Source organism: Bombina bombina, chromosome 6, assembly GCF_027579735.1.
Source record: "Bombina bombina isolate aBomBom1 chromosome 6, aBomBom1.pri, whole genome shotgun sequence".
NCBI classification, from domain to species: domain Eukaryota; kingdom Metazoa; phylum Chordata; class Amphibia; order Anura; family Bombinatoridae; genus Bombina; species Bombina bombina.
Window position 1 is genome coordinate 600,427,094 of NC_069504.1, and position 18,980 is coordinate 600,446,073.

Below are 18,980 nucleotides of genomic sequence, written 5' to 3' on the forward strand. Positions count from 1 at the left end.
CAAGGCTTGGACTTTGAATGATGTAGATTCAGGGTGACTGGGGAGTGGCCAATACCCCCAATATGGGCTCGGAATTTGATCTTATTTGGTTACAGCTTTATGTAATTTCCATATGTACCTTGTCCATGTTTGTGATTGATATTGCTGAAATTCTAATAAAAAATACAAATGAAAAAAAAAATTATTGGTTTGATAAAGAATGTGCAGCCCTAAGACTTGAGATGAAAAAAGTATCAAACCTTAAACACAGAGAACCACTGAGAGAGGTTCTGAGGTGCACATATAACCGTAAACTAAAAGAGTACAAAACTACCCTCAAACACAAGAAAATAAACCACCTAAATAAAACACTCTCCCAAATTCAAGAATCAACAGATAATAATTCCTTCTGGAGCTTGTGGAAAAAGTTCACCTCAAAAGCCACTGGGCATATTCCAATCCAAGATGGTGACACATGGACAGATTATTTTCAAACATTATACAAAGATCTAGAACCTAATAAGCTCAGTATGTCACAAAAAGAAACTTGTGATAAACTTTTAAATTTAGAAAATGTAATAAAGAACTATCAAACTCATCTAGACTTCCCCTTCACACTACGGGAATTTGCAGAAGGCATAAGGTCATTAAAACCAAGAAAAGCTTGTGGATCTGACCAAATACTAAACGAGATGCTGATTCACAGCAGCCCACAGCTCCAAGAGGCTCTCACAAAACTGTTTAATATCATCTTACAATCAGGACACTTCACAGAAACATGTACAGAAGGTCTGATTACCCCAATCCACAAACATGGGGATCTAACTGACCCAAATAACTACAGGGGAGTCTGTGTAAATAGCAATGTGAGCAAGCTCTTCTGCACAATCCTGAACCAGAGAATATTAAAATGTCTAATAGACAGCAGAACCCTGTACATGAGTCAGATAAGTTTCCTCCCTAAACAAAGAACCACAGACCACATATTCACATTACAAGCTATCACTAACAAGTATGTGAAAATATCACCATCAGGGAAGGTGTTTGCATGTTTTGTGGACTTCAAAAAAGCATTTGACTCAATCTGGCACCCTGGCCTATAAACTGGCCATCAAAACACTGCAAGAAAAAGCCCTTAGAGCCTTCCATGCAATCAAGAAGCCGCTAGCCAGTCTAAACCCTCCTACAGAACTGTTACTTAAGGTATTTGAAAGCACCATTGTACCAATCCTGCAGTATGGCTGTGAGGTCTGGGGCCCAACACTGACCCAGAACTACCGAGAATGGGACAAAACTCTCAAAGAAATTGCACATCTCCAATTCTGTAAATATGCACTGCAGGTACACAAAAGTGCCCCTAACAATGGGTGCAGAGCAGAGCTGAGAAGATTCCCATTGCTGCTACCAATGTAAAAAAAGGGTGTACAAATTCTGGTGTCACCTCACAAATAGTGACACAAGTACACTTTACCACCAAGCACTATGTGACCCAGCATCAAAAGCATTTAGAGAATATATATCATACCTGCAAAACCACATCAGTGAAAGCACAGCCCGCGAGAAAGTGTCACCAAACACCTTACAAACAGCTCTGAAGGAGAGGTACACTGGGCACTGGGAGGAACAAATAGGACAACAGAACAAGCTGGAGTGTTACAGGTCTCTACAAAGAGAGTACAAACTAGTTGAGTATCTCACAAGTGTCACCAACCCAAAGCACAGACAGATACTCACTATATACAGAATCTCTGACCACCAGCAGGAAATAGAGACTGGCAGATATCAGACAAAATGGAGACCCAGGGCAGCCAGACAATGTGCACAGTGTGACAGTGGGGACATAGAGACTGAAGCACACTTCCTCGTGTACTGTACAAGATACAAACTCTTAAGGGATAAATACTTCCCAAAAATAATGAAAGAAATAATAGACTTCCCACAGATGTTGGAACAAGAAAGACTATGGGGTAATTTATCATTGTGCGGATGGACATGATTCGCTTTAGAGAACCATGTCCGCCGCACATCGATAAATGCCAACAGCATACGCTGTCAGCATTTATCATTGCATCAGCAGTTCTTGTGAACTGCTGGTGCAATGCCGCCCCCTGCAGATTTGCAGCCAATCGGCTGCTAGCAGGAGGTGTCAATCAGCCCGATCGTACATGATTAGGCGGATTGCTATACGCCGCCTCAGAGGCGGCGTATGAGTTAAGGATAAGCGGTCTTAAGCAACAAGTGGAACAGGGGCCATTCGGCCCTTGTTAAATAGACCCTCTTAGACCCTCTTAGAAGAAAAAAAACAAAGCTACAAGGATAGTAGCAAGATATGTATCAGACTGTCACATGACCAGAACCCCCAATCAGATTAAATGAACTGTTATCATATTTACCCACTATACTCCTACTTTATAAATTGTTATTTATCTGTTTTATTGTAACATATTACTTTGGCAACACATGTAATAATGTCATGCTAATAAAGTATAGAGGCATAGAGAGAGAGAGTGACAGGCATACAGAGAGAAAGAGATACAGGCATACAGAGAGAGAGAGAGATACAGGCATACAGGAAACGACAGAGAGATAGGCATACAGAGAGAGAGATAAGGGCAGGCAACAAGAGAAAAAGACAGGGATGCAGAGAGAGCGAGAGACAGGCCTTACAGAGAGAGACAGAGGCATACACAGAGAGAGAGAGACAGGGATGCAGAGAGAGAGACAGAGATGCAGAGAGAGAGACAGAGATGCAGAGAGAGAGACAGAAAGACATACAGAGAGAAAGACAGGGATGCAGAGAGAGAGAGAGACAGGGATGCAGAGAGAGAGAGAGAGAGAGAGAGAGAGAGACAGGCATACAGTGAGAGAGAGATAGACAGGCATACAGAGATTGAGAGAGATACAGGCATACAGAAAGAGATATGGGCAGGCAGAGAGAGAGAGAGAAAGACAGGGATGCAGAGAGAGAGATAGATACAGGCATACAAAGAGAGAGACAGGCATACACAGAGAGAGAGAGAGGCATACAGAGAGAGAGACAGGTATACAGAGAGAAAGACAGGGATGCAGAGAGAGAGAGAGACAGGGATGCAGAGAGATAGAGATAGAAAGAGAGATACAGGCATACTGAGAGAGAGAGAGAGATACAGGCATACAGAGAGAGAGACAGTCATACATGGAGAGAGAGACAGGTATACAGAGAGAAAGAAAGGGATGCAGAGAGAGAGAGAAAGACAGGGATGCAGAGAAAGAGAGAAAGACAGGGATGCAGAGAAAGAGAGAGTGAGAGAGATACAGGCATACAGAGTGAGAGAGAGAGAGAGAGAGAGAGAGAGAGAGAGAGAGAGAGAGAGAGAGATACAGGCATACAGAGTGAGAGAGAGAGAGAGAGAGAGAGAGAGAGAGAGAGAGAAAGAGAGATACAGACATACAGAGAGAGAGAGAGATACAGGCATACAGAGAGAGAGAGAGAGAGAGAGAGAGAGAGAGAGAGAGAGAGAGAGAGATAGGCATACAGAGAGAGATACGGGTAGGCAGCGAGAGAGAGATACAGGCATACAGAGAGAGAGGCAGTCATTAGGGATGGGCAAATGTGTTTATATTCGAATTCAAATGTTAGAATGAATATTATTGTAGAAATTCGATTTTCATAATAGAATGTTGATAAGAAAAATATTCTTATAAATTCTATAATCCAATGCTATTTACAGTTTTCGAATGTCACTTTCGAATTAGAATGTTCATAATTAGATCAAATGTCCACATATGAAATTTCGAATGTAACATTCGATTTGACAAATACTATTTAAAAGTTCAATAGTTAATAAGGTAGGGAATTTAGTCAATTGAAACATAATAGATACAAATATATCAATTTGAATGTTTCTATTTCGAATATTGCATAATTCGAATATTACATTTAAAGAAAGCATTAGAAATACTATTACAAATATATAAAATTCGAATTTTTTTTAATTTGAATATTGTAATAATTTGAATATTACATTTAAAAAAATCATTAGAAATACTATTATAATATATAAATTCGATTTTTTTTAATTCAAATATTGTATAATTCGAATATTACATTTAAAGAAAGCATTAGAAATACTATTACAAATATATAAATTTTAATTTTTCGAATTCGAATATTGCATAATTCGAATGCATTAAACAAATGTTTGAATTATGTACAAACATTCAAAATTCAAAATGAACAAACGAATGTGTTAAACTTTGTTTCATTTTTCGATTGTTACAAAACATTCGCCCATCCCTTGCAGGCATACAGAGAGAGACAGGCAGGGGGGTGACAGCAAAGTAACTTTTATTCAATAGTTACAGAGACAATACAAAAAGGTTATGTATATGGGGGAAAGGGGGGTTCAGTGGGTACATATATCAGGGGCTGTTTAAAGAACTGTTTGAATAGTGTTCCATTATAAGAACTCTGACATATGTATTTTTCATATGTGTCCCCCTTAAAGCGGCAATATGGCAACCCTAGTTAACAGATGGTGGGAAAAATGAACCTACGAGAGTAATATATATATATATATATATATATATATAGAGAGAGAGAGAGAGAGAGAGAGAGAGATAGAGAGAGAGAGAGAGAGAGATAGATAGATAGATAGATAGATAGATAGATAGATAGATAAAGTATTTCAAACAATATGTGGTTTAATTCCTTGTGACGTTTCGGGGACACACTCCCCTTCCTCAATGTGTTCTGGAAACATCACAAGGAATTAAACCACATATTGTTTGAAAGACCAGTGCCTTCTTTATTATCTTTATATTCAACTGCTCGCACCCTGGCACAAAGATTTGGAAGGTGAGAGTGCACTTTATCTACAATTGTATAAATATATATATATATATACAGTATCTCACAAAAGTTAGTACACCCCTCACATTTTTGTAAATATTTTATTATATATTTTCATGTGACAACACTGAAGAAATGACACTTTTCTATAATGTAAATTAGTGAGTGTACAGCCTGTATAACAGTGTATAGTTGCTGTCCCCTCAAAATAACTCAACACACAGCCAATAATCTCTAAACCGTTGGCAACAAAAGTGAGTACACCCCTAAGTGTAAATGTCCAAATTGGGCACAAAGTGTAAATATTTTGTGTGGCCACCATTATTTTCCAGCACTGCTTTAACCCTTTTGGGCATGAAGTTCACCAGAGCTTCACAGGTTTCCAATGGAGTCCTCTTCCACTCCTCCATGACTACATCACGGAGCTGGTGGATGTTAGAGACCTTACACTTCCCCACCTTCTGTTTAAGGATGCCCCACAGATTCTCAATAGGGTTTAGGTCTGGAGACATGCATGGCCAGTCCATCATCTTTACCTTCAGCTTCTTAAGCAAGGCAGCGGTTGTCTTGGAGGTGTGTTTGGGGTCGTTATCATGTTGGAATACTGCCCTGCGGCCCAGTCTCTGAAGGGAAGGGATCATGCTCTACTTCAGTATGTCACAGTACATGTTGGCAATCATGGTTCCCTCAATGAACTGTAGCACCCCAGTGCCGGCAGCACTCATGCAGGCCCAGACCATATCACTCCCACCACCATGCTTGACTATAGGCAAGACACACTTGCCTTTGTACTCCTCACCTGGTTGCCGCCACACATGCTTGACACCATCTGAACCAAATAAGTTTATCTCATCGGACCACAAAACATGGTTCCAGTAATCCATGTCCTTAGTCTGCTTGTCTTCAGCAAACTTTTTGCAGGCTTTCTTGTGCATCATCTTCAAAATAGGCTTCTTTCTGGGATGACAGCCATGCAGACCAATTTGATGCAGTGTGCAGTGTATGGTTGATCCCCCACCCCTTGAACCTCGGCAGCAATGCTGGCAGCACTCATATTTCTATTTCCCAAAGACAACCTCTGGATATGACGCTAAGCACGTGCACTCAACTTCTTTGGTCGACCATGGCGAGGCCTGTTCTGAGTGAAACCTGTCCTGTAAAACCGCTGTATGGTCTTGCCCACCGTGCTGCAGCTCAGTTTCAGGGTCTTGGCAATCTTCTTATAGCCTAGGCCATATTTATGTAGAGCAACAATTCTTTTTTTCCAATCCTCAGAAAGTTCTTGACCATAAGGTGCCATGTTGAACTTCCAGTGACCAGTATGAGAGAGTGTGAGAGCGATAACACCAAATTTAACATAGCTGCTCCCCATTCACACCTGAGACCCTGTAACACTAACGAGTCACATGACACCGGGGAGGGAAAATGGCTAATTGGGCCCAATTTGGACATTTCCACTTAGGGGTGGATAGCTGTTATAAATGTGGCAAATGTAAAATGTGCAAACATGTCTTAAAGGGCCAGTTTACGATTGATATTTGGGGTCATTCCCATAGAGTCAAGGGTCACATTACATGTCATAGTGAGGGGGTTGTTTATGTTGCTTTTTGCTCTTGTCCCAGGTTTTACGTGGGTAAAACCTACAGAGAATTTAGGGAGCGAATGAAGGAACACAGGAGGGATATCCTCAGCGAGAAAATTAAGGATAGTGGAGTAGCTAGACATTTTTGTGAGGTGCACCAGGGCAGTGTCCATGATTTGAAATTCATGGGTCTTGAATTAATAGACATCAGTGAAAGAGGGGGTGACTGGGATAATTTACTCCTAAAATCTGAATGCAGATGGATATATAATTTAAATTCACTGCAACTGTTAAGTTTAAATGAAGAATTAAATTTTGCCCCCTTTTTGAATAATTAAAGCCATGGTTAATAATAGTTGTATGCATTGAATATGTGGTCAATGTACATACCATTACATGCTAACTATAGTCATCTTTTATTTGTGGCTTAAGAATAGCCATGGCTCTGTGCTTATATAAGGATATATTGATTTCAATTCTATGATTATAGTACGGTTTTAGGACACTGGTTAGGTCTCTTAAATCCTCCGTATTGATGCCTTATAATAGTGATAAACGTAGATAATATTATTTACTCACAGTTGTTCGGCACTCATTTAAATCTATGATCTCTGTGTGTATTTATATATGCTAAATATATGCATTTGGTAATCATATATGCATTTTAGATACAATAGTGCTTACTACGGAGTTAGGTTGAGTGAAGATTTGAGTAGCTATTTTAGTTTGGTCTGTATATGATGTTATATTTAGTTTTTTGTTACTTTGTGCAATTATTAATTATGTTTCAATTCACCTTTGGGGCTCTTGGTAAATAGAGCTGAATCTCTACAGCGGATATCGATTCACTGTGCCTGAGGAAGCCCTTAGTGACATAGGGTGAAACACGTGTATCGGTTGTCAGTCGGCTGAAGCCGACTCTTACGCTGTCTGGAATTACAGCGTTTCATCCCAACAGTTACCTCTGACTGCCTTCCTATGCAACTATACGACAGCACTGACAAGTACGGATAAGTGGTGAGCCTTGTACTGAGGAGACACGGGGTGAAGATATACTGAAACTCAGAATTCAGGTAACACTAGGTAACGCAGAGTGAGAGGCGTTATGTGTGTATTCTGACCTAATATGAAGAAGGATGCCAGTATTCCCTGCTGAACGGTACACTTAGTCCCATTGGCATTTGTTCAGTTCGCTTTGGATTTGAGTGAGTGGTGGGGACGGAGTGCAGGGCTGACCGGTGAACTATTGGCCCCTAGAAGTGTCTTGAATACTTGCAAGCACGCTCGCAACCACATTTATTTTTCTGCATAGGATTTTGACAGAGGTGTATTTCAGGAGGACCAAGTCTTTTTTGAACTGCTACAATTTGTCCATATGCACTGACTTTTTCATTATTAATTCAGTGGACGCACTGTGTAGCTGGACTTTTGGGATCCCTTGGTTGTACGTTGGGTAATTAATGAATTGCATATGCTTATGATTGACAACGAATAGAGTGGTCATTTTTTCTTTTGATTTATTTATGCACTGTGGTTTACTTTGACATTAAATTATCTGTTTGCAACATATCTGACATCCGTGAATGTGTGTTTGTTGTGAGACTCTCTGAGCTTTTACTCCTTTATTTATTAAGGCTTTACATGGAATTGCTGGTTAGGGTTTACATTTTTTTCTTTATCTAGATAAGATTATCCTCTAAACCTCCGAGCACCTTGGTACCCATCTCAGCATTTGAGGTAGTTGGGTCCTTGATCACAGCCAATACAAGCCAATGCTAGCTGGTACATTAAATTAATAAATATATACATATGAGAGATGACCTGTGTATATAGTTATTGGTATATATATTGGCTGTAGGATGATTTCTTAGAAGAATTCCAACAGAAGTAATTTTATTGGACTCTTTGCTACCAGTTGCAATTGTTTAATTGCTGTATCCACTCTAATGTAATAGATGATGTCATTGCATTGCGCCCAATGGGAGTGGTGAGGTTTTTTTTTATAGTTTTTATTGAGGTGTTAAGGGATACATTGCAAAAATATAAAGAAACATAACATAGCACATGACTTTGTACACAATGCCTCGAATGGCTCAAAGAAAAATTCTTAACAATAACACTAGGTTAAAGCCTAGGCGCCTTATAGAGCAATGTTTTACACACGTTGTAGAAATATAGCATAATACCCCACCTCTATTTTTACATTTTTTTCCAAAATTGCAAAGTACATATCCCCCAAACAGCTAGAAGCCCCTCTTGAACTTCTGAACATGTTAAGGCAAATCAACAGGGAGGGTATTGGTCAGGCCACTTTTGGGCCATTAGAGATATGTAAAGGTTACTGTGAATGTTATCACAGTAAATAACAATTTTAAATTATATAGGTCCCTTTGGAACCTCTAGAAACTCTGATAACACTTTTATAGTAGATAACACATTAGGAAAACTTATAGAAATGTATTAAGCTATATAATGTCTGCCCATAAATAGCTGCTAGGAATATGATAGTTGTAAAATAACCTTCACTTGAACTTTTACCTCCGTAAACAAGCTAAGGCCGCACTTGGACCTGAAAAAATATCACGCCAACTATAGAAGGGTAACTGACAACAGAAGAGCAACTTTCAGACCCTCTCGGAAGGTATAATTTTATGGAACATAAAAACTGTTATATGTAATATATCTCTATAGTAAGTAACATATTTGTGCTTTCTCAAAAAATTATGTAGTGTTAACTCATACCCAGGGCATGCGACTAGGGTCGGGCAGAGACTACCTAACTCTGCTTAAGATTACGGAGGGTTGCAGTCACCCCTAACCGTAAGAAATCAAAATATGGGGGGGGGGGTGTTAAAACCATTATAAAACCACTTTTTTTGGTTATGACGAGATGATATTATGTAATGTGAGACAACACATAAAATAATGACATTACTGTAATATGAGGTTACATATTGGAACTAATTTTGAGCCCTTGCACTATATTCTCAATCCAAAGGTAGAATTATTTGACTCTTGAGAAGGGCTCTTAAACAATGAATTACAACATAATAAAACTTTATAAGTACTAGTTGTATTCCCTGAACAACTCAAAGTCACCAGTATACTATCCCGCATATATAATAACACTGTAATATTTAAATAAAACTCTTTTTATTTTGTTCCAAGATGTGTAACAGTTACAGAGATCCAAATTACATATGACCATGAACATCTAGTTCAGTGTTTTTCAACCAGTGTGCCGTGGCACACTAGTGTGCCGTGAGAGATCCTCAGGTGTGCCACGGCAGACTGACAACAGTGTGACATTTTTTAAACTTTGCTTGTTTTTTACTCCCAGTGCAGGGGTAGTTTGTAGGAGGCATGGCATAACAGCACAATACATACAGTATGTGTGTGTTTGTGTGTATGTGTATATATATATGCTGTATTAGGCTACAATGTGTGTTTTTTTTAAATTTTGGGATGGTGGTGTGCCACAGGATTTTTTAATGTAAAAAAGTGTGCCACGGCAAAAAAAAGGTTAAAAACCACTGATCTAGTTAACAGTTAGGCCTTGTAACACCAAAGTCTAAGCCTAAGGGATCTCGGTCCCAGATGAATCATGGAACACATTATATTAATAACAAAAAATTACATTATAAAAAACTAAAATAACCAAACAATTTTATAAACCATCAAGTCAACATAAATATAGATATAAATTTGTGGTCATACTCTGTCTAAGTAATTCTGTCTCTTTATCTACCATAGGATTCGTCTGGTGAGAGAGGTCAGGCTGCTTGGGGTTTGAATTCCTCTCCCGAAGATGGGCTCATTTTGTCTAGTGCCTGTCTACTTATATCTTTGTATTTCCAATGGCATGTCTGAATTTCATATATTGCCCTCTGTTATCCAATAAAACTAAGTATTCTGGAACTGCCTTCTATCTCCTTGAGTCCATGCTATGACTTCTGACATCTTATAAATATCTTGTATCTTATCTAGTACTTCCTGCCAGGTAGGAGAACCCGTTTTCCAGTATCTGGCAATGCAGACCCTGGTAGCAGTGCATACAATTTTAATAAATCTATTTATTTTCGAGTTATACTTAGGGGATTCCTGGTTTAGTAATGCGTTATTTATGGAGAGTGAGTATGGTTCATTAAATAGTTTGCATAGGAGTTCATTAAATTAATCCCAAATATGTCTTATTTTAGTACATTCCCACCACATGTGGATATAAGTGCCCACTTCCCGCACCCTCTGTAACAACAGGTTGTGTTGCCTTTAGCAAAGTGGTATGATCTTATGTGGTTAAATACCACCTAAAGATGGTCTTAATACTGTTTTCTCTAAGGTCTGCACTGATTAATCCTTAGCAAGAATCAAATAAGAGCTGATTCCATTCATCTGTCTGGAGGACCAACTGTGTGTCTGTTTCCCATTTTGTGAGGAAGGTTGCCTTGTTATTAATTTTGTGGTCCTGGATCATAAGATATATTTTGGATATAGTGCCTTTACCCCTAATGGGGGATCTACAAATTTCCTCTAGTATAGTGTATGTGTGTTGTGATTGGGTTACGGTAAATTTGTTGATAACCGATGAAATCTGTAGATATTTGTACCAGTGCAGTTTATGTGGTTGAATTTTTTCTTTAAGGTGGTTGTATGAAATCAGAATCCCCCCCTTAATAAAGTCTGATACTCTGTATAGCCCTTTATTTGACCATTTGTTTAATATTCTATGGGTCTCAACTGGCAAAAGAGTTCTTATCGGTGTAATTCATGTATTGGTAGGGACCAGATTTAGTTGTTTACCTAAGGAGTCCCACATTACCAAGGTATCTAAGGTTATTTGTGATCTATATGTATTGTGGTTAGATCTATCTCTCTGATTCCATATCGGATCATCTATGTTACTGTGCCCCATCAGATCAGATTCTAATCTTGTCCAGACTATATTTTGAGATATTTTGTGGAAGAGAGTGGCCTGAGCTATCCTGGCTGCTTGGTAATAATCCAATAAATGTGGCAAACCCACCCCTCCCAATTGTCTTTGTAGTATCAAAACTTGAGAAGCTATTCTCGCCTTCCTATCTCCTCTTACAAAAGCGATAAGATCCCTTTGCAACTTCTGTAACTCTATCAGGGGTATTTTATTAGGGAGGACTCTGAAAAGATATAATAATCTAGGAAGAATGTTCATTTTTATGACTGACAAGCATCATTTTTATGACTGACCATGAAAAAGTGCTCTTTCTCCATGCATTCATATCCTTCCTTATTTTTTTGAATAGGGGTATATAGTTTACATTATATAGTGTGTTGTATGAGGCCATCAGCTTAATTCCCAGATATGTCAATGTGTTCCTGGTCCACCAAATGTCAAAATTGAGCTCTATAAGTTTCTTAGTGTGTGAGGGTATCGCTATAGGAAGTGCTTCGCACTTATCATTATTTATTCTACAGCCCGAGACGTCCAAAAAGTCCATTAAGATTTTATACAGATTATTTAAAGAGCCCAGAGGATTGGTCAATGTAAGTAACTTGTCGTCTGTGAATAGTGATAATTTATATTCTGTGTCTCTAATTTTGACTCCTGACACCTCCGGTGAATTTCTGAAAACCGACGCCAGTGGCTCGATACATAGGACGAATAATAGCGGTGAAAGGGGGCATCCCTGCTGAGTGCCACTTAAGATGTCAATGTTTTTATATTGGAAGCCTGCCGAACTGATTATAGCTGCAGGTGTTGAGTATATTCCCCTCACTTGCTTGTCAGGTGCCTCTCTATCTTTAATGAACCCCACCTGATCCGGGTGTATCAGTGTCGGAATTATTTTCTTGAGTCTGTTTTGCTAGGATCTTGGTTAATATCTTGATATCCTGATTGATTAGCGATATTGGTCTGTAGCTTTGAGTTAACTTTGGGTCCTTTCCTTGTTTAGGGATTACTACTATTTTTGCCCTAAGGGTGTCTGTTGGAATCTCTAGGCCTTCCATAACATTGTTACAAAATTGCTTTATATGTGGGATTAGTGTGGTTTTAAACTGTTTATAATATTCCGCCGATAGTCCATCTGGGCCCGCTGCCTTGCCTGGTTTAAGTTCTTTGATTACATTGTGGATTTCTACTGAAGTTATCTCTGCATTTAATGTCTTTCTGTTTTCTTCGCTAATAGTGTTTAGCTTAGCTTTTGGCAAGAATTGGTGCAGTTCTGTGTGTGGGGGTTTTGTTCAACCTTCTGTCCGTCGTATAGGTGGGCATAGTATGAAGCGAACTCATTTGCTATATCGTATGGGTTTGAGGTAAAAGAGCCGTCTTGTTGTCGCAGCTTTGGGATAGCATTCATTTTCATCCTCTCTCTTAATTTGTATGCTAGATATCTGTCTAGCTTGTTGGCATATATGTCAGGGTTTTTACCTGTTTTGTTTGCCATGTGCTGCTGGCAACCATTTTACTCACCTCTCTTGCAGACTATGGTGCATTGTGGGGGATGCTGCTCATTTCCTGCACTTCCTTTTATGGCCAGACTGATGTGCATCATCTGTGTGAGACAGGGTGCAGTCTCAGAATTGTGATGTCATCACTTATTATTTAAAGGGCCTCTGTTCAGTATGCTTTGCCTTTGCATTGTCTCAGACCTGTTTGTGAGAGCTCCTGTATATTACCTGGCTATCTGACGTCCCTCCTGGTTCCTGATCCCTGGCTTGTTCCTGAATCTGCTGTTTTCCTTGTTCCTGATTCCCGGCTCGTCTGACTACTCACTTTGGCTCCCGACTCGGCTCGTCTGACTATTTGCTTTGGCTCCTGACTCGGCTCGTCTGACTACCAGCTCTGGTTTTTTATTCCTGGCTTGTTATTTGACTTGTGGTCTTTTTATTATTTTTTGCTATTAATAAAGGTGTGACGGTTCCTTGCATCCATGTGGTTTCTTCTCTAAGAAATTGTCTCCAGCGGAGAGCAATTATGAAATTGGCAACAGGGAATTACTGGCTATAATTTTGGCACTCAAGGAATGGAGGCATCTTCTCAAGGGTACTAGCGTGCCAGTGCTCATTCTTACTGACCACAAGAATATAACTTATCTTTCTGAAGCAAAACGTTTGTCACCCCAACAGGCCGGATGGGCGCTATTTTTGTCTCGGTTTAATTTTGTGGTCTCCTACCTACCTGGTAGTAAGAATGTTAGGGCTGATGCCCTCTCTTGACAATTTTCGCCTCTGTCCAAGGAGGAGTCTGTACCTACTCCAGTTATACCTCCTGACCATATTTTGGCTACCATACGTACTAATTTGACTTCTCCCTTGGGGGAGGAGATCCTGGCTGCACAAACCAATGCACCTCCTGAGAAACCTAGTGGTAAGTGTTTTGTTCCTGAGACTCTTTGAACTAAACTTTTGCACACTTACCACTATCCTAAAGCCGCAGGTCCCCCAGGCAAGAACCAAATGATTTGGTCTGTCACTAGACAATTCTGGTGGCCAGGTCTTCGTTCTGATGTTGCTGCGTATGTTGTCTCCTGCTCAGTTTGTGCACAGAATAAGACTCCTCGACGTCTTCCTGTGGGTCTTCTTCAACCTATTGCTAATGGTGAGCATCCTTGGACACATCTTTCCATGGACTTCATTGTCGAGCTCCCTGTTTCCAATGGCAATACTATTATCCTTATGGTGGTTGACCGTTTTTCTAAAATGTCACATTGCATTCCCTTGAAGAAGTTGCCTACCGCTCAGGAGCTTGCTTCAATTTTTGCCCGGGAGGTGTTCCATTTACATGGGTTACCCAAGGAGATAGTTTCGGACCGGGGCAGCCAGTTTGTCTCCAGATTTTGGCGTTCCTTTTGTGCTTAAATGGGGATCCAGCTTTCCTTCTCCTCTGCATATCACCCTCAATCCAATGGGGCTGCGGAACGGCCTAATCAAGCTCTGGAATAGTTCCTCCATTGCTATGTTTCAGATCACCACAATAATTGGTCGGAACTGTTACCTTGGGCTGAGTTTGCTCGTAATAGTGCTATTAATGCTTCCTCCAAGTTATCCCCGTTCATGGTGAATTATGGGTTTCAACCATCCTTGTTGCTCGATTCATTCATGTCTCAGTGTATTCCGGCTTTGGAGGAGCATCTCCGGCAACTCCGTTCCATGTGGGTGCAGATTCAGGATTGCCTTCATCATTCTATGCAGCGCCAAAAGTTCCAGGTTGATCGTAGGCATCTGCCCGCGCCTTCCTGCCAGGTTGGTGAGAGAGTTTGGCTGTCCTTCCACAACTTGAACCTTCGTGTGCCTTCCAATAAACTGTCTCCCCATTATGTAGGTCCTTTTTCAAATACTCCGTCGGGTCAATCCTGTGGCTTACGCTCTTGACCTTCCTCCTGCAATGCGCATCTCCAATGTTTTTCATGTATCCCTCTTGAAACCATTGGTTTGTAATCGGTTTACCACTGTGTTGCCTCATCCCCATCCTATCTTTGTTGACCCTCATGAGGAGTATGAGGTCAGCAGCATTATTGACTCTCGTATGTCCAGGGGCAGTGTACAGTATTTGGTTCACTGGAGGGGCTATGGTCCGGAGGAGCGTTCATGGGTTCCCTCCTCTGATGTTCATGCTCCCGCCCTCCTCCGTGCCTTCCATGCCCATTTCCCCAATAAGTCTTTTGTCCTCCCACGGGGGAGGGGTCGTTGAGGGGAGGGTACTGTCAGGGATTTTTTTCTGTTTTGCTTGCAATGTGCTGCTGGCAGCCATTTTACTCACCTCTCTTGCAGACTATGGTGCATTGTGGGGGATGCTGCTCATTTCCTGCACTTCCTTTTATGGCCAGACTGGTGTGCATCATCTGTGTGAGACAGGATGCAGTCTCAGAATTGTGATGTCATCACTTATTATTTAAAGGGCCTCTGTTCAGTATGCTTTGCCTTTGCGTTGTCTCAGACCTGTTTGTGAGAGCTCCTGTATATTACCTGGCTATCTGACGTCCCTCCTGGTTCCTGATCCCTGGCTTTTTCCTGACTCTGCTGTTTTCCTTGTTCCTGATTCCGGTACGTCTGACTACTTGCTTTGGCTCCTGACTTGGCTCGTCTGACTATTCGCTTTGGCTCCTGACTCGGCTCGTCTGACTTCCAGCTCTGGTTTTTGATTCCTGGCTTGTTATTTGGCTTGTTGACTATTAGTTTTTGCTATTAATAGGTGTGATTATTTTTGCACTTCTCGTCTCAGTCTGATTCCTGGCACCCTGACAATATAGGAAATAATTTGCTTTTAGTTTTTGAGTAGCTCTAATTGCTGTGTCATTTAAAATTTTGGACAAGAACTGTCTTTTGGTTTGAAGTAGTTTAAATACGATGACAGATGCTGTATGTTTGTGTTTAGTTTCTAATGCAGCTATTTTGTTCTGTAGTTTATTTGTGTGTTCGTGTAACTGTAATATTTAACGTGTCAAATTAGAGAACATAGTACACAGATACTATAGCTTATTACACTAGTGATAAAAGTAAAACTAAATGGTAATGAAATCAGCACAGAGCTGCACAGACAACAGGGCTTATTTAAGGGCCATCATAAGAGAGGGCTGGGGGAATAAACTAGCATTTCTCACATATGTATATGTATGAGTGATATGAGGCTATTCAAGAGTGTACTAAGTGGCTCTACATTAGTAGTAGTACTACACGTTTAGGTGCAAGGAGGAAATCTGTGGCATATTATCAAAATGGCGACCATAATTCAAACTTAAAATCTTTAGGGTCTGGGTCAGCTAAATTACACAGAGCACCAATGTATGCTAGAATTAGGAGAGGATCATAATATAACACCATCACTCTTGTAAATATTGTCATAATAAATGACACATTCATAAGACCATCAACAATCTATTAGGCACTAGGTTATCAATTTATAGCTAGCAAATAGTAAATATCCCCAAATGTCCACCATTAAGTAAATACAATTCCTTGCTGTTCTTGATTTTCTATAAGGCATGCAGTGCGATAATATAGGATGCATATGCACTCTTGGGCAAACACCACTTACAAAGTATTGAAATAAATAAAATAAAGAGTGTAGAATACAATGAACATTGACTAAACATATAGAGACCATGCTTTTCTGGGAATTATAGGAATGTAGTGAACTCTGTCATCCCGGCCGTAGACAACAGAGTCATAACCTAATGTAACAATCATAAAGCATACATTGAATTTGCAGAGCAGAAAAGTTGAGACATATAAATCACTTCATTTAGGCAAGAATAGAAATGTACTATCAGAAAAAGATATTGGCATACACCATCTGTTTTATGCACCTGAGTAACCAAGCAAAAGAAATAACCAGTTGGGAATCAACAGGTGATGATCATCAGGTGGCAATACATCAAAATACATAACACACTGAAAAGTAGCCATGTAAATATTGCAGGGAAAGTGTTCCAAACCCGAATTTGTCCCTTTGCGGGCTCATCTTGATTAACCAGTAAGAGTAGGGTAGACAAAGGTGCCTGCACATAGCAACAGCGTCTCTCTGACTGGGAAGTAAAATATTATTACCCTACTCCAGACCTAGGGTGGCAACAGGGTAATGTTAATGCTACGTGGTGCAGCCCAGTTTTCCATAGCATCTTACATTCAACAGCAAGTATTACCACCCTCGGAGGGGGCTTGAAAATGTCCTGCAACCACAGTGTATTTAAGTCTTGGACCCACTTCTCTGTCAGGAATTCTCCACAGTATGCAGGTACAAGCTGTGGCATAGACCATATCTTGGTCCGCCAAGGTAGGCGGTATAACTTCCCTCGGTGTAGGTAGCTGGTCATGAAACCACCATTCCTCTTCTCCTAGTGCAGCTTCACACACAGGTAATATATCTGGGGCTATGAGAATTCTGTTGATCCTCTTGCATATTACCCTATCTTGTATCTCCAAGAGGGCTTTGAACATACTAAGCAGGTCCTCCATGCTGCATCTCTCTGTCAGCTATATGTTCCAGTGTAGGAGCTCTGGAGCAGAGCCCTGACCCTCCAAAGCTAGGCCGCAAATGATGGCCGTACACTCCGCGAGTACTGTCTACCGACTTAGGAATCAGCGATCTAGCTGGTCGGCCTGTAAGGCCCTCACCCTACTGCCTCCCACTACTTGCGGTAAAATGAAGATCGTGACTCAGCATATCCTCAGTGATCTGTTAGCCTGTGCAGCCGGAAAGTGAAAGATGTTGACGCTTTTCTAGGCTTATGCTATGCGCCAAGCTCCTCTCTCTTAATGCTTGTCCTGTGCGATTAGGATGCCATGTGGGTAGCAAGATGGCCGCTCCACCTCTGGATATAATTATGGCGAAAAGTATGGACAGTGAAAAAGTGCTCCGTTTGTCAATTCCGGTCCTCTTCTTGTCCGCTGACCCCACCACTGTGTTGCCAGATGTATTAGTCCACATATCTAGGTATTCTACTAAGTAGTGATGTGCAGTTCATGAACGAATCGTTCATTTGAACTGGTTCTTTTCACTGAACTGAGTGAATCAGTTCACAAGACTGAACTGATTCGTTTCCAAACAGTTCACTTCCTGAGTCTGCAGCAGCACTGGTAATACGATCCTAGAGTGTGTACTGCTTCTGCTAACTCCTCCTTTGCAAAGAATCACTCAGCAGATTCAGACAGCCTCACTCTAGGATCATATTACCAGTACTGTTACTGATTCAAGAAGTGAACTGTTTGCAAACGAATCAGTGTACTGTTAACTCCTTTGCAATGAATCATTTAGGTAACAGTATACTGATTCAACAAGCAGTTCTCAACACAGACTCCTGCATTTACCCCTAACTGTCCCTTAAATTAACCCTTACTCTCCCTTACAATAAATATGCCATTAATAATTAATACCATTACTTAACCCTAAAGACGCCTGTTAAGTGCCCCTAAATTAACTACAAATATTGCGCGTTTTTATGGGGATCACTATAACAGGTTACCAGCCTCACAGCCGTCCTGCAAATTGCGATCTCCCCACAGATACCTCTGCATTTTTAAGGGACAGTACACATGTCAACTTGTACCCCCTGTTAGCTGCACTTTGTGTGCTGAGCTTTAACTGGTGGACTGTCACTGAATTAACCTCTATCTCAAATATTAGGCTAATACAACATATTACATAAAACAGAGTATGCTGAAGGTTGTGAGACCCACACAACATGCAGCATACTCTGTTCTATGTACTGTGCTGTTTGTATTGCCAGTGACTCACGAGTCATGAATCGGATCCCCAGAGTATCTGTAACAGAAGAATTTGCAGCTCTGCCCCTTAGGGATCACGTGCCAAAAAGTGTACTGATGAATCGGTTCATGAACCGGTTCAGTTAAGCGAACTGTCCGAAATGAACCGATTCATCAAAATGAATCGAACTTCCCATCTCTACTACTAAGCTGAGGTGATCGCACGGATAGTGAAAGTTAAATTGTATGCAGAGCTGTAGTCGTGCGGCCGCTCAGACTGACGGCTTGCCCAGCCCCCCTATTCCAGACTTTTTTATGTTTGATTTCAACAATTATTTATTTTGTTTTTGCCATTGTATTGTATACATGTTTGTAAAAAAAAAACTACACTAGACATTACTCAGAAAC